This window comes from Chlamydotis macqueenii, chromosome 7 (assembly GCF_036417535.1).
Source record: "Chlamydotis macqueenii isolate bChlMac1 chromosome 7, bChlMac1.mat, whole genome shotgun sequence".
NCBI lineage: Eukaryota > Metazoa > Chordata > Aves > Otidiformes > Otididae > Chlamydotis > Chlamydotis macqueenii.
The window spans coordinates 23,522,042-23,537,470 of NC_141562.1; positions in this window are offsets into that span (position 1 = coordinate 23,522,042).

Genomic DNA, 15,429 nt, shown 5'->3' on the forward strand with positions numbered 1-15,429 from the left:
GGAAATGAGGGGTTTAGGCTAATAACATCATGGTTTCATATTGTAGAAATTTATTAATAATTTAGTTTTATTACATTAGTGAGTGTTCATATATTTGACTAGTTTTGTTGCTCACAAAACTAGAGTGAGATTTTGTCATTTCAGATGGAACTAATTTAGATTGGGGTTAGTTGCTTTCATAGCCTAACATTTTTGATAATGCTGTAAATGGCAAATATTATTAAGTTCTCATGTTCCAATTATGTAAAAATATTGCTTTCTGATTAAAAAGATGTTGTGTGATGTAGATGGAGCCTGTACATTGTATTAAGTCATGTCATCAGAATGAGGGAATTAAGGAGTTTGTGTTCTTCAGCAGCACATGTGATTTGCAGATTTCGTAAGTTATGAGCTTATTGTAAAAGTGTGCTTGTATGTGTGGCAAATGAGGACTATACTAGTAAAATAAACTAATAATAACCCAGAAATCAATGAGGTAAGCAAGAACATACAAGCTAGGCTAACCACTCAATATGCTTACTTTGAAAACAAGGCATGTATGCAGTAGTTTTTATATCACTGTTCTACAGCAACAAAATAAGAGAGCCAAAAATAAGCACAAGCTGGAAATAAAAAGACAAAAATGTAAAAGGAGACTAGTCAGAGGAGAAGAAACACTTTGAAATGGAGGCTTTCTGTCAAATCCAAGACTGCATGTCATTGTTGAACTAAATCATACTCTCATATATAGCAGTTTATGACATTTAAGGTGGAAGCCTCTATCTAGTCTATAACAAACCAATTAAAAGAGATTTTGTTGTTGAGGATTTGGTTTATCACAGAAAAAAAAGAGATGGTAGAGATCAAATGACAGTCAATAAAGGTGGACTTCATCTTTGAACTTGGAAAAGAAGAACAATTTATTTTTCTTCTCTGATTCTTCTGTCTCTACTGGAAATGCTGTCATGAACAACAGTCTCCAAAGTGGCCAAAGTATATTAGGTGGTGGACTTTTATTGGTCTGAGATAGCACTTTAATAGAAGTACTCTTTCTGTGTAACTGGCATTGCTCTGGCCAATGCTTTGGCTATGTAGGTCACACGTGGATAACATGGAAGTTCTGAAAAATTAGGAATTTGAATGATTTCTGTCATTGCCTAAGTTTCAGTCCAGTGTACATTTCTAAATGAAATTTACATTTGGCTGCCAAAGTGTGGATCAACTTGCACTGGAAAAGCATTTGCTTCTTTTCTAATCTAAAATGAAAAAATCATTTGTCAGCCAGAAGGATGTAGGGAAATGTGTTTACAGTCACAAGACTTCATTGTGCATACAATAATCACGTAATTGTGCTTGATACAATGAATTGTGGGCTTGGTGACTTCAGTGAATGACAGATGTGCCTACCTTTTCAATGTTTGCAACAGGTTGAGCGTGTTTTTTTTTATCGTGAAACTGTAGTGCTGCACATTTCTTGATGGACATGACATATCTTTGAAAGGAGCTGAATGGAGAAGAGTTAGCTGTCTGCAACATTACTTGATGTTCTCTTAATGCTATACAAATGACTATGTGGCAACTAGTCAGTATCTGTAGTCATGTGAATATGCCCTCTCTATCTTCTGTAGCTGTTCTTGAATTACACACTGCCATAAGAAAACTTTTGAATGGAATGTTCAATTCTTAACATAAAAGCAGTATGTTATGAGGGGGTGTGGGTAGCTGCCTGTCCTAACAGAAGCTTAGGTGAAGTTTTTGGATAGCAACATCAATAAAGAAAGGATAGTGTCAGCATTTGAGGCGTATATGCATGGAGTACAATCAAATTCCTTTTTTGGCTCTTTATATAGTAAGCAGGAATCCACTGAACTGGCAAGAAGGACAAATATTTAATGAAGACCAAGACAGGCGATACCATTTCAGTATGTTTGTAATGCACTGCTCTGTTTAGTTGCTGATTGAATCTTTTGATCTCAAGGAGAGCTTCTAGTCATCTGCTTTGATGCAATATTCTATAAAAGCATATAAACTAGAGGGGTAGGGGTTTGAGTCTTAAGACTTTTATCTTAAAGATAAAACTTTGCATGTAGGCCTCTCGCAGCTACAGTTGAACTTTAGTAGAAATAGTGGGAACAAAAGGACTGGGAAGGTGGGGAGCAGGATAGGGAGCAGTTCTTCACCACAGTAATTCATGGTTGAAGAAAAGGCCTTTCTGAGATAGGCAACAATCTTATCTAATCTCAGTCATAAAGTCACTACAGTCTAACTTAAAGCCAGTTAAGTACTTTGTCCTGCTGCTCTTTCTGGAAAGATGTTTCAAAAGCTCTCTCCTAATGCTTAGAACTTTCTTTGAACTTCCAGCCTAAATATATTCTTTGATTCCTAATTTTTAATATCTCAATATTGTTATTTAAAAACAACTGCTTCCTTGGTGTATAGCCCTCAATAAATTATAAACATTGATCATGTGCCTTCCTCAGCTTTTATGTGCTAGGATCAAACAAGCAGAGCAAGCACCTTTTACTCTGTCTAGTAAAACAGAATAAAGGGGAAGATACAGAGCCTTGATTCTCCTGAATTCTGAACATACCTCACCTGCATTAAATAACTTGTACCTGAAGTGTTTCCTCAAAAGTCTTGAGTAATAGTGCTAATGCTCCACTTAGTCTACTGAAAATACTTTTTCAGATATTGGTGAAGATCAAGTTTGTTTTACAAGCATGCCAGATTGGCTTAATCTTCTTGCATGGGTGTTTGATTTCTCTTTTTCTGTTGCTCTCAAATGATAAGAGACCATATAATCACAGAAATTCTGCTGTTTGTAATCATGTGGCTTTGAGGAGATGCTAAATATTTTCCCCTTTTTAATATGCCTATGCCAATGGCCCTCCAATTTCTTCTGAAGTTAGCAAGAGCCTCCTCTGCATCAAGAGTGCTTCCTGTAACCAGTTTTTATGAAAACATCTCTACTTTTTGCCAGGTTCACAGACATGAAATAAGATGAGGCTGAAGAAGGATTTTAAACAAGTCCATTCAATATGTCACTGTCAGTTTTATATCCACTTTATTTTTGTGTTACACCCTATCTTTTACAACTCAGTAAATAATTGCCAGGTGATACCATATCACATTATTTACTGAAATCTAGAGAGATTGGACTCTGGATTTCCTTTGCCTTAATATTTGCTTTTAAAAGTTAATGTATTAGTTCCAGACTAATACGTCTTTTTAAAGTTATATTGAAATTATCTTGATTTTTTTTTTTAATTATCCTCCTTATTGTTAATCACCTTTAACCGAAAAAAAGAAAACCCCAACTTTTCATACATTGATGTCAGGATAACTATTGCCTATGTCACTTGCTTCTCTCTTCCTACACCTAAGCACCGTGTTTTCACCCTCCAATATGCTCTCTACTTTGATCCAGCTTTTGTTTGCTACTCACTGTTTAAAAGGAGTAGTACTTTTCAGATTTCTGTTGATTATACTAGGTCATTTGTAAATTCCCTGCCCTGTGGCCAATCCATTAATAATCCAGGGAGGAAGCATGCTTGAATAGCTCAAAAGCCATTGTGCCTTAGACACTGAGAACAGGGGACTGATCCAAACACTTAAAAAAAAAAAAAAAAACAACTTGGTTTAATTTCCTAGTCCAGCTTTGTGTCCCTACTACTTCTATCTTTCCCCATTTACCCCTTACAGTTGCTGTCCATTCTGTTCAACTGTTCAGATGGTGTTTTCCTGAGACTTAACAAAAAAAAAATGACATAGAGGTGGAATATAGTGGGATTTTCATGATGACATGGGCAACACTTGAAAATTGAGTCATTGAATTACTGCTGAAAATGTACTATAGATGTGGGAAGTAGTAATTGTGACTGCATAATTTAGAATATACTTAGGTTATTCTGTTAAATAACAGACTGACCTGTATTTGTGGTAGGTAAATTTGTTGAAGTGATTTAAAGATATTGTAATTCTCTAGATACCACTTGAGGACAGCAGCTAGTTCATGTGGCTCCACAGGAGAAGATCATATATTGCTGCTGAAAAGGCTTTGAAGCCCTTTTCTCAGTTTTACATCCAAGCTTCCTTGACCTCAAAAGTGAAGAATCTCTCCAGGATTCTGGTTTTTGCTGGGGTGTCTTTCTTTCTTTTGTAGCCTTTTTTTTTTTTTTTTTTTTTTTTTTTTTTTTTTTTTCTGTTAAAGCGGGTTCCTGTTTTAAATCCAGTCCTTACTTTTACTGGTATCTGTGAAGTAAGTAACAGTCAGTCTTTGTACTGCCTACAAAGTTTTAAATGGAAACTGGCATTCACCAGCTGCAAGATTGTACTTCCATCTGTAGCCTCAAAAAGCCATTACCCTTTCATGCATATTTAGAAGTTTAGCTTTTATAATAATTAATGTAATAATCTGTTTTGTTCAAATATTGAAGAAATTTCTATAAGGGGAGAAAAATGTCATTAAGCCCCCTTGACTAAAACTAACAAATAGATTAGGAAGTTTTTAAGCCTAGAGAGGAAAGGTAAGCCCTTCATAGTAATGAAACAGATGTTTGTAACTGAGATGTGAAATAGAAAAGCTACTAAAGCGACATATGTGCTGCAATGACTTGAATAACTTGAGCTGCAATAAGAATATGGATACATTTAATTAATTAAGGTAAAGTGTGGTTTTGAAACAACTGTATTTGTTAATTTTAAAAATTAGAAATATTATTTTTTCGTTAATCTTACTTTTATTGCATTTTGACATTGCAACTTTTTTTTTAAACCTTTAGCTACTGTTGATTTTACTTAATCCCCAAAGTGTAAGAAGAGTTCCATGGAAATATGATGGTATCATATTACTCTTACTTCATACTTAAAATTTTTAATCATACATAAGAAAGCAGAGTACACCATGTAAGTGATACACTAAAAATTCAGGATAGGACAGTAACACGTTAAATAGCAGTAGTTTGCCTTTAGATATGTAATGGAGCTACTTACACAAAAGATACGGATGTATAACCACAGACTCACAGAACTCGAGAAGGTGGAGGCGACCTCTGGAGACCATCTAGTCCATCCTTCTTGTTCAAAACAGGGTCACCTAGAGCATGTTGCCAAGGACCATCTCCAATTGAGTTTTGAATATCTCCAAGGATGCATACTTTACAGCATCATTAGCCAACCTGTTTCAGTGTTGGACAGCCCTCACATGAAAAATGTTTTATTTTGTATTCAAATATAATTTCTTGTATTTCTGTTTACCCCTTCTGCCTCTTGTCCTTTCATTGGATGCTACTGTCTGTGTCTTCTGTTTTCTCTCCCATCAGGTATTTATATGTACTGATAAGATCCCTTCTGAGCCTTCTCCAGGCTAAACCATCCCAGTTCTTCCAGCCTCTCTTCATATGACAGATACTCCAACCGCTCTATCATCTCTGTGGCCCTTTAACAGATACACACTAATATGTCCATGTCCTTCTTGTACTGGGGAACCCAGAACTAGACACAGTACTCCAGATGTGACCTCACTGGTGCTGAGGGAAAGGATCACCTCTCTCAGCCTGCTGGCAGTGCTTTTCCTAATGCAGCTCGGGAGGGTGTTGGCCTTCATTGCCACAAGGGCACTTTGCTGGCTCATGTCCAGGACCCCCACATCCTCTGCCCAGTTGCTTTCCATCTGGTTGGTCCCTAGCCCTTTACTACTACATGGGGTTATTCTTCTCTGAGTAAGGAATGTGCATTTCCTTTTGCTGAACTTCATTTCTCCAGCCTGTTGAGGTCCCTCTGAATGGCAGCACAACTACTCCCCATTTCATATGGTCTGCCAGTTTGCTGAGGGTGCACTCAGTGCCATTATTCAGGTCATTAATGAAAATGTTAAACAGTATTTTCCCTGTCCTTTGGAGTGCACCATTAGCAACTGGCCTCCAGCTGAATTTTATGGCACTGATCACAGTCCTCTGAGCCCAACTGTTTCACCAGTTTTCATTTCACCTCACTTCCATACTTCATCAGTAATAATGTACATTACTACTGCTGTGTGGCCAGGATAATTAAGAGATAAAAATATCTTGTCACCGTCTTTCCTTGTTCCGATTTAATAGCACTGGCACACACTTGTACACACACTCTAACTGTCAGTTGTCCTTTGGTCTATGTTTTAGTGTATGAGAGTGAATTACCCATACCATGAGTTTGACACAGGGAAGATAGTGTTATTTGATATGTCACAGAGACACTGCATTTCTTTGCATTAAATTTATTTCCTCTCCTCATTTTTAGGGGAGAAGGACCCTCTGGGCTTGATATAGTTATGGAGATATTGAAATGTGTAGTCTTGAAATTGATTGTGAAATGAGGGTGAATTAATCAGGCTGTGGCTGAAGTTCATGAAGCCTAAATGGCCTTACATTCAGCTGAAGCAATTGTGTATCTTATGTTAGAAAAAGGCAAGGGCTTTTAAATATATGCTTGGTTTAGATGTTGAAAAGACTGCATCTATATTCCACATTTGCTCTTGCTATGCCACACTCATCTGCTTTGCCAGCAGCAGAGAGCAGAGCTGGCACTGGACTACCCCTCATTGTAAGCAAAGCTTAAGATTTCAAGGGTGATACTCAGTGCTCTGTTTAGGCTTGGTCTAGGATGAAGCTGTTCTGTCTCAGGAAAATTTTTATTCAAAATTGCTTGAACAGAAGGACTTTTCTGTTAGCTTATCAAGTGCATTTGTTTTTAGCTAAAAAGCTTTATTTTCTTTGTGTGTGTGCACGTAGAAGAGTGAGGAAACGGAACCTTTTCATCAAATGATGGCTTTGTGTTTACAGAATACTGCAAAAGGTAGTACTTAAAATACTGAAAGTGCTGATTCTCTTTTTTTCTCCTCCTTGAAATGAAGATATGGTGTCCTAGGGACAAAAGTGATGAGCTAACTATACTTTCAACTTAATACCTTGACACTGATTTCAAGGAGCAATCTAGTTTCCAATTTGATTCTGAATTCACATCATGTAGGGACTCCATTAGAAAAATGGAAGAATTTTACTTCTCTGTGTGATGCTGAGGCATTTCAGGATGCCTCCAGAATTTGGAGAGAAATGGCTCTTGGCATATAAGCTGCAGTGAACAGGTGGGAAATGAAGAAGTGCTAATGGGTACCTATGCAAATATACAGCTCTAGCCTTTACTTTTATTTCCAAAATCAATATAAATACATATGCTTATCATCTGAATTTCAGAAAAATTATTGGGTTTCGTTTTTGTTGGTTTTCTTGTTGTCTGAAATTTCCTGTTAATGCTGTACATCTGTATAACTTGGAAAGGCAGAGCAAATCCTTTTCAAATGTTCGTGTAAAATGTGCAGATATAGTTATTAGGTAAAATGTTACACATTACCTGCAGAACAATGGAGAAAATTACTTAAATATTTTTCCCTACTATGATTCTTCAGAGTGCTAACCAACCATTTTGTGTATTACATGAAAGTCTCTGCAAGTAAAGTCTTACCTTTTTGTCATCTTAAAAAGTGTTTAAAGGGGAAAAAAAATGCCTAATTAAACTCTGTGTAAAATGCAGACAGAAGATTTCCCTTTTTTTTTTAAGGGATCGACCACAGAAAATGTGTTCTAAGATTGTATTTATTTACAATGGGATCTTAATATATATCTGAAAAAAATTTGAAAGCCCAAAAGCAAGATAATAGGGAGATAGTTTGTGTTTATAAATGGCAAAAGATAAGTTAGTACAGATACTGCTTTTTAGACATGAGTGAATAAAGTAATCCAAGTACTGAGCGTAACTTTTTTACTTTCTGGATGGAGAGAAACTGAGCTATTTCCGACCTTGTCATAATTTAGCATTTCTATAGTGCTTACTAGGTATGAACCTCTTTATAGATATTAATGATCTTCATTACACCCTCTGAAGGAGGTAGGTCATCTTCTATAAATGAACCATATAGGGCAAATATATTTCAGACCTAGAAATCTGATAGGAGTTTGAATTCTGAATTTATTTTTTTTTTTAAGTTTATAAAGGGTGGACTATATCCCTTAGTATCCAAAATCAACTCTTACAATGTATGCTTTTATTTTTAAGGAACAAAGATACAGGATTACATTCTGAATACCTGAATAACATTTTGTCTCTTTGATAATGGAGTCTAGTCAGATGTAGTTTTTCCTGAATTAATGTGTTGGCTACAATACAGAGTAATTTTTAAAAGGTTCATACAGAATAGATCTTTAATTTAGAAACATTATGTCAGATTTAGCTTCCATTTTTATAGAAAGGTGGTTACATATGGAAAGAGAGAACCTGTCTTTGCTGTCTCCACCCTCGTTGGTTGACAGACTTTCCCTCCAGCAATCAGTTGACAGCAATCAATATGAGGAAAAGGTTTACAGCTTTACTTCAACAGTAAGATTAAAAAGAAAGTAGCTGTCATCTATTTCCTTGGCTTAACTAGTTAAAGTCATAGCCATAAAAATGCCATATTACTCAGCTAAGCTGTTCTGTGCATTTTATACAGCATGAAGACCTTATTAAATGAAAGGTGGTCAAGCCTTGCAAACAATATTTTGTAACAAAAAGTAAAAAAAATAAATTTTGACTGGAGCTTCAGAATTTGTTATTTGTTTCTAGAGAAGCTAATCCTTTAAAATAAGCCTTACACAGATATTGTAATGAAATAGTAATATTTTATCTTATAACTTTGTCATATATGAAGGACAGAAACATAGATGATTCTCAAAATAAAAAAAAAGTTCACATCTTGTATCGGCCAGATTCTTGGGCATCTTCCAGATTTGCTTCACATTATTTCCCACACACCATGTTTCCCATTGTACTGTTTATAAAGAAAAGTACTGTCAAGTTTAAGATGGAAAATCATTTACAGTTGTCAATTTTGACACTTTCTAGTGATAGATTCCTAAGATGCAGTGTGAAAATAAGCATTTAAGATTTTTTTTTTCTAGTTTGCAGAAGTTGGACATCTTTTAGACCTAATCCCCAAACATTAGGTTCTGTCAGTCTCAGAAATGTCTGACTCTGCTTCCTTCGTACCACATGCTACCTTTAATTTATTCTGTAAGTAAATAGCTCAATTTAGCTAGATCATATTTTGTTGGATTTTTAAAATCTGTGTAGTTAATTTACAGAATTTCATTTTACAACTTTAGTTTTGTTCTATACTATTAAATGTTGAGTCTTCCAGTAGTTTTGGTAACCTGTGCATCACTAATTTTCTGGCTGTGATATTTCTCCCTCCCCTTCTATAGTAGATTAATGAAATATCTCTACAATGTGTAGACTTTTTTTGTGCTTCTAGGGTTTTCTAAATTCAAAATGTGACATGTGCACTGGAGAATGAAGAAAAAGAAAAGGCTTGTTATTTTTCATACTCTACAGCATTCTTATGTTAGCTCCAAGTTTCTGGATCCTGAAGTAAGCTCCATGCCTGTACACTGTAAAAAGTCCCAAGAGATTATGCGGCTTTAGCAGGTTGGAGAGCTGAATGTTTTTGTTGTTTTCACCCTTGTTTTAAATCTCTTCTCAGAAAAATTATGAAAGCTTAAGGCATTTGTTTAAATGTTTGATGTCTGGCTTTTTATGCGTGTACTTTATCTCGTGTATCCTGATAGCAGAAATAGTGCCAGTGATAGAAAACAAATTTCAGAACTAAATTTATCTTGAAAAGAGGACCATTATGATGATTACATATGGAGTTTTAGAAAATTGAAATAATATAGGTCTTCACTAAAGAGTTGTCCCTCAAAGTCAGGTAATCAGGTGTTCAGAAAAGAGCATTGTATCTCTTTTCTTTTTAGTCTTTTTGTGGTCATATGCACAGAATATTGTGCTTTATACTCCAAGGAATTGTTCTACTTTGCTTCTACAATGAGGCAGTTTCCTTTAATCAAATGGAAGCCAATAGAAGTATACAAGGATTGAACACAGCTCTATATTGCTCACTAGGAGATATTTAAATTTGTGCTAGCTTGCACTAGAAGGAAATGTTGTTAAAGCATTTTTTTATGTTTTTGTTTGGTTTGTTTCTGTAAAAACTCCAATATTCAGTGTGTAAAATTTCCATTAATAAAAAAAATCAGATAATATCATATATACTGATTAAGGCAATTAACTGTTTGACCAATTGTAGAATAATACTATACATGTTTTAACATGTTATTCCTGTACAAGCTCATCATATTACTTTACACTGTAGATAAAAAAACGTGGGCTGCTCTCTTGTTTCTAATTTACTTTTTAAGATCTTAGGGTATTCTCACTTATTAAGTGGAAATAATAATCTGTGTATATATATGTGAGGAAGAAATAACTATTTAGGTCTTAAATTGCAAGTATTTGTTTTGATGGAGACAATTTTGCATTTATATATAAAAGATTCCATGCTAAAAAGGTTCAGAGAAAGAAGGATAAAAATTATGGAACTAAAAATACCAATTGTCTCTGTGTATAGCTTATTAGGGGCATTAGTATTTTAACACAGTCTCTGCCTGTGCAGTCATGTGCTGTTGATCCTGGTGCCAGGAAATGTGTTCATTGTGCATGGTTAATAATAGCAAAAGATACTTTATAATTTTTCATTTGTATATTTTAATGAAGATAATAAGATAATACTGATATTTATTGTTACAATCTTATTATAATCTTGTTTTTTAAAACAGATGGAGCAACCAAAGCATACGCAGGGATTTGTTATAGGAAGCTTTGGGTAAGACTCAGAATTAAGTTTTGGTTTTGTAGATGTTGAAAGAGAGATGTTCAATGTGGGCCTTCACTGAATAGTATGCCTCATGTACAGTGGTTTAAATCTACTGCAGTGTGTAATCGAGGTAAGCTTGTTCTTACCACTTAAAAATATACTTATACAAGGCATGAAGGAATTTTAGGTATCAGTATAGGGTTGATCAGAAACATGTGGAGGGAATGTATCTGTTGACACAGTACTTTAGTGTAATATTTCATGAGAAAATATTAATTCTGTCTTTCCTACTCCTAACTGACTTTAAGTGAACTACAGGTCCCAGGAATCCCAATTGTAAGGTAGAGCTTACCACACTGGCAGCAGGAAATCTGTATAGCTAGGGGAGTTTGTTTTGCCTAACTAAATGGAAAATCTCTTTTTTCTTTTAACAGAGAGCTTGGGGAAAACTTCTTTTCCCTTCTCCAAATTATCTAAGAAATCTTGCTTCCTAAGTGGAATAATTTCTTGTACTACTGAAGCTTCAAAACTCCTCAGAACACAATTTCTGCCTTCCAGTTAGCTAGTATCCAAGTATGAAATACCTTCATCTTGACCTCTCAATCTCTAACTTGCTCTAATTTTGATGCTGAGTAAATACCTACTTAGCTTTAATACATTCCTGTTTAACGTGAGATTGGTCTGAAAAGTGAATATTGAATATTGCAATCTAATTTGTAAGATCGTAAGGAAAACATTTTGCCTATTTGAAGTTTTATAAATTTGTCCCTTTTTATTTAATGTCAACAGAATTAGGTTAGGAAGGCTGAGAAAGATTGGAAGGGCTATAAGTGGTTTTCCCCCAAATAACTAGACAATCCTTTCTAAGGCCTATTCTGCTTTATTCAGACAGATACAGCAGAGGAAGATCTCACTCACATCTTTGCTGATGATAAGGTTTTTCTTCGTCACTCTAATTATGCAAGAGAGGTTTTGTTTTTTTTTTTTTTTAGAAGATGCTTTATTCTGTATTGAAGAGGGAGGGGCATTCCGTTTTCTTTTTAGTAACAGTTTTTACATTTCTTATGAGTTCTGATTTCTTGTTCATTTGTCTGTTTCCTGTTGTCTGTTGTTAAGTGTAATCAATATCTAGTGCAGACTTCTTCTTATGCAGCCTGTTTTTTCAGATTTTTTTCTTTAAGTGTGTGGTTTCCTTGACACATACTTGTACTTTATTTTTCTGGCTTCTCTGGGTTTTTTTGTGGGCTGGTTTGGTTGGTTTGGGGTTCTTTTTGGTGGTGTTTCTTGGTTTGTTTGTTTGTTTTATTTTCCTCACACTTGCTTTCCAGTTCTGTTTTCGCTTGTCATTCTTCACCATCTTTCAGTCTCCTAGATCTGATTTTATGAGTTCTGAAATGAAGTCTCAAAACCTACTGAACTGCAGGTTTTGATTAGTGCTTCTTGGGATGGAATTTTCTTCTGAAATGTTTCTCAGTAGATGACAACAGGTTGTTAAAACTCTACCTGTTCACCTGTATTTTGACAAAATCAATAATTCAGTGGTTCGGGTGCTCACCTGGTATTTGGATTGCAGTAAATTGGACAGAATCAGAGCTTTGCCTTGCCACATTTTCCTTATACCTTGCACTGGGTAAATATATCACTTTTTTAAAAAAAAATTAATGTTGAGATTATAGTCTTTATTATGATGCAGCATACTGTATAGTATAGCATACTGTATAGTATAGCATCATATTTCTTGGTGAACAAATCTTTAGCTGACCAGCTTTAGATATAAATGAACTTTGGATTTGGGACATTTTTGTTGAATCTTAAAGTAACAAAAATGGAAGTAGCTGGGTCCCAAAACATATAGATGCCTGTAGTTCATTTTTTTTCTGAAGGGATTTTCAATATGTTATAATTCACTTCTGTGTAGTAGCTACTGGCTATGAGAGTGAGTGTATAATTTAGTAGTACAACGTATGCGAGCATAGAACTCATTCAGGATTTGAAATTTGGGTCGTCTCCTACATGCTTTTGAATCCACATCTTCTAGCTGCTGAGAGAGTGTCCACACTATTAGTTCATGGGATGTTTTGTGGTAGAATGTTCGATTTGGACCTTTACAGTGCAACTGTTTTATTATTTTAAATATTAATGAGATGGACAATACAGCCATAGTGCCCATATCACTCCGCTGAAGAAGTAGACTGCACCTCAGATCTTCCTGTCTTTAAGGACGGTTGCCTCAGAGACAATTTCACTTTTGATCTTGGGTTTGTTAATTAATGCCTGCAAAGTGAAATAGTTTCACAAAATGAGTGAGGAATGGACCTTGTTTTCCTGATTTTCCTCCATCATCTGAAAATGGATGGGCAGGTATAGTGGAAAGTTTATGTTCAGATCCCTCTAGGCAATATGATTGTTCTTAGTTTCCCATTGTCTCCTGAATGTCTCCTTTGACAGTTGGAGAAAAATGGTGACATTGGCATTATCGGAAAGGTAAAGAGAGCTGTGCTAATGTGTGCCAAAGCACCTGAGAGAGAAGGCTGTGTCGTGTCTGGTTCCTGTGAGTTCCTTGGACAAATAGGGTGGCAGTGGGAGAGCTGGAAATTATCTTATTTGCTACGGTGTGCTATTTGGGGAAAAGACCTAAGAAGTATTTAGATGGCAATAAACCTGTCTATTTAGTAGAGTACATTTGAATGAAGCAAGGTAGAGATTTGAATGTCTGATAGTGCTACTGCCAACACAGCCTCAGAACTGGCTGGTGACTTTGGATGCTCTCAGTTTTGTACTACCAAAGGGTATATTTAAAAAAAAAAATATTTACAGAGAATTGATATTCAATGTTTCTGAAAGTTAGATTGACTTTAAAGGAGTCAATTTTTTGAATTCTGGCTTAATAATCTAGTCTTTTGCTTTTTCATAGGCTTGCTTACAAGTAAATAGAATAAACTGCTTTATTCTAATGATGCTTTTCCTCTTGTTTTTCACTGAAGGCAGGTAATAGACTTTTACTTTAGTAATTGAAAGACAGTGGATTTTAATTGTCAGATTTCACCAGATACTTTAGCACGAGTACTTGCAAACATACCATTAGTTCTGCTGAAATCCGTGTAGTTGAAGTTACAGTTGCTTAAATTGAGGTTGCATTGAGTACTTTTGAGAGCAATGTTTCTTTAATGTTGGAATATATTCCATATATTCAATTAACAGTGTTAAATGAGACAAACATTTTTTAAAAAAAAAGCTCATGGCATATCAAATTTTGAAAAGGATCTCAACAGAAGAAAAGTGATACATGGAAATGTGGGGTTTTTTTCAAATTAAGAATGTTTTAAGGAGCTGGCATAGGGAAAACTTTTAATTAGTTTTAGGTGATGTTTGTATTGTGGTATTGAAAGAAAAGTTTCCAACTTTGCAAATTATGCTAAACTGAGAGAAACAATACAGTCACATTTTGTACAAAAGAACTTAGATTAGTTAAGTATTCAGGCTAATAACTGTCAGATGTAGTTAAATGCAGATATGTAATATTACTCTGAGGCAAGATTAAAATGGAGGTTATCTACTGAATGGAAAAATCTTGGAGTGTGCTGACCAGCAGAGAGATAGAAGGACCTGTTAGAAGAATACCTGGTGTATAAAGCACTTTCAGTACATCCGTGCTATAACTGGGGAAAAAGAAAAGGGAGAGTTATATACATAAATAAGTTGAAGTTATAGAAGTTTGTTAACTCATATATACTTTGGTGCATTCAAAGTTAAACTGAATTAAACATTTCAATTTAAATCATATTAAGTCAATAGATAGATAACACTTCTTTCTTGTCATCATTCACTGTATTTCACTGAATGGCCATTTTGCTTCTTAAGAAGTACGTGTACACGTAGATCAATATATTTTAGATTTAATTAGGTTTAATACTTCTGAATTTTCTCATAGTGATGTGACCTCAGATCTAATTGGCAAATTAAGGTGTACTGTGTGTGTTTGTTTGAGAGTAGTTACATTGTGTGCTCAAGTCATATATTCACATTATCTCCCAGTGAAAATGTGGACAGGTTAAAAATACTGTTGTACCTTCTTGCCAAACAGCAGACTTGACTTAACCTGCTGTATGTGAAACCGTTATTTTTAAGAGGATAGTAGAGAGTAAATAGAATAGAATAAAAAAATTGTTGTACTGTTCTTTCTGGTGGGAGAAAATAATATGAAACATGTTGAACAATAAGGTGGAAAGACAGATGTCCATGTTTTAATGGAGTCTACGTACGAGGAATGTCTGGGATTGATCTGGCGATAAATTAGATTCTATGATGCTGTCGTAGTCTGTGCTCATTGAACTTGTTGTTATGTGGTAGTCCAGTTTCTCCATATGACACCAGTATAAAAGAGTCTTTCCCTCAGAACCCCATCCATCCATTTTTTCTGCCCACCTCTCTTACAGACCAAAAAATGATTGTACATTGTGCTCCATTTCTAAGTATGGCATTTTTTGCCCTTCATCAGATTCTGCGTTTGGCACAGAAAACACAAGAGCTGAGAGAATGTTTTGCATCTGCTAGGCTTGACTTTATTGGTGAATCAAAAAGACAGGGCTCAGATTGGCTGTCAGCAAAAAAGCTAAGGTTTCTGCTGTGAATAATCAACAGTTGGCCAGCAGCTGTGTGTGGAAGGGCTCAACTGTAGAGCCTTGTTGTGGAAAGCTAGTGTTTTATCATCCATATAATTGATGTCTGAA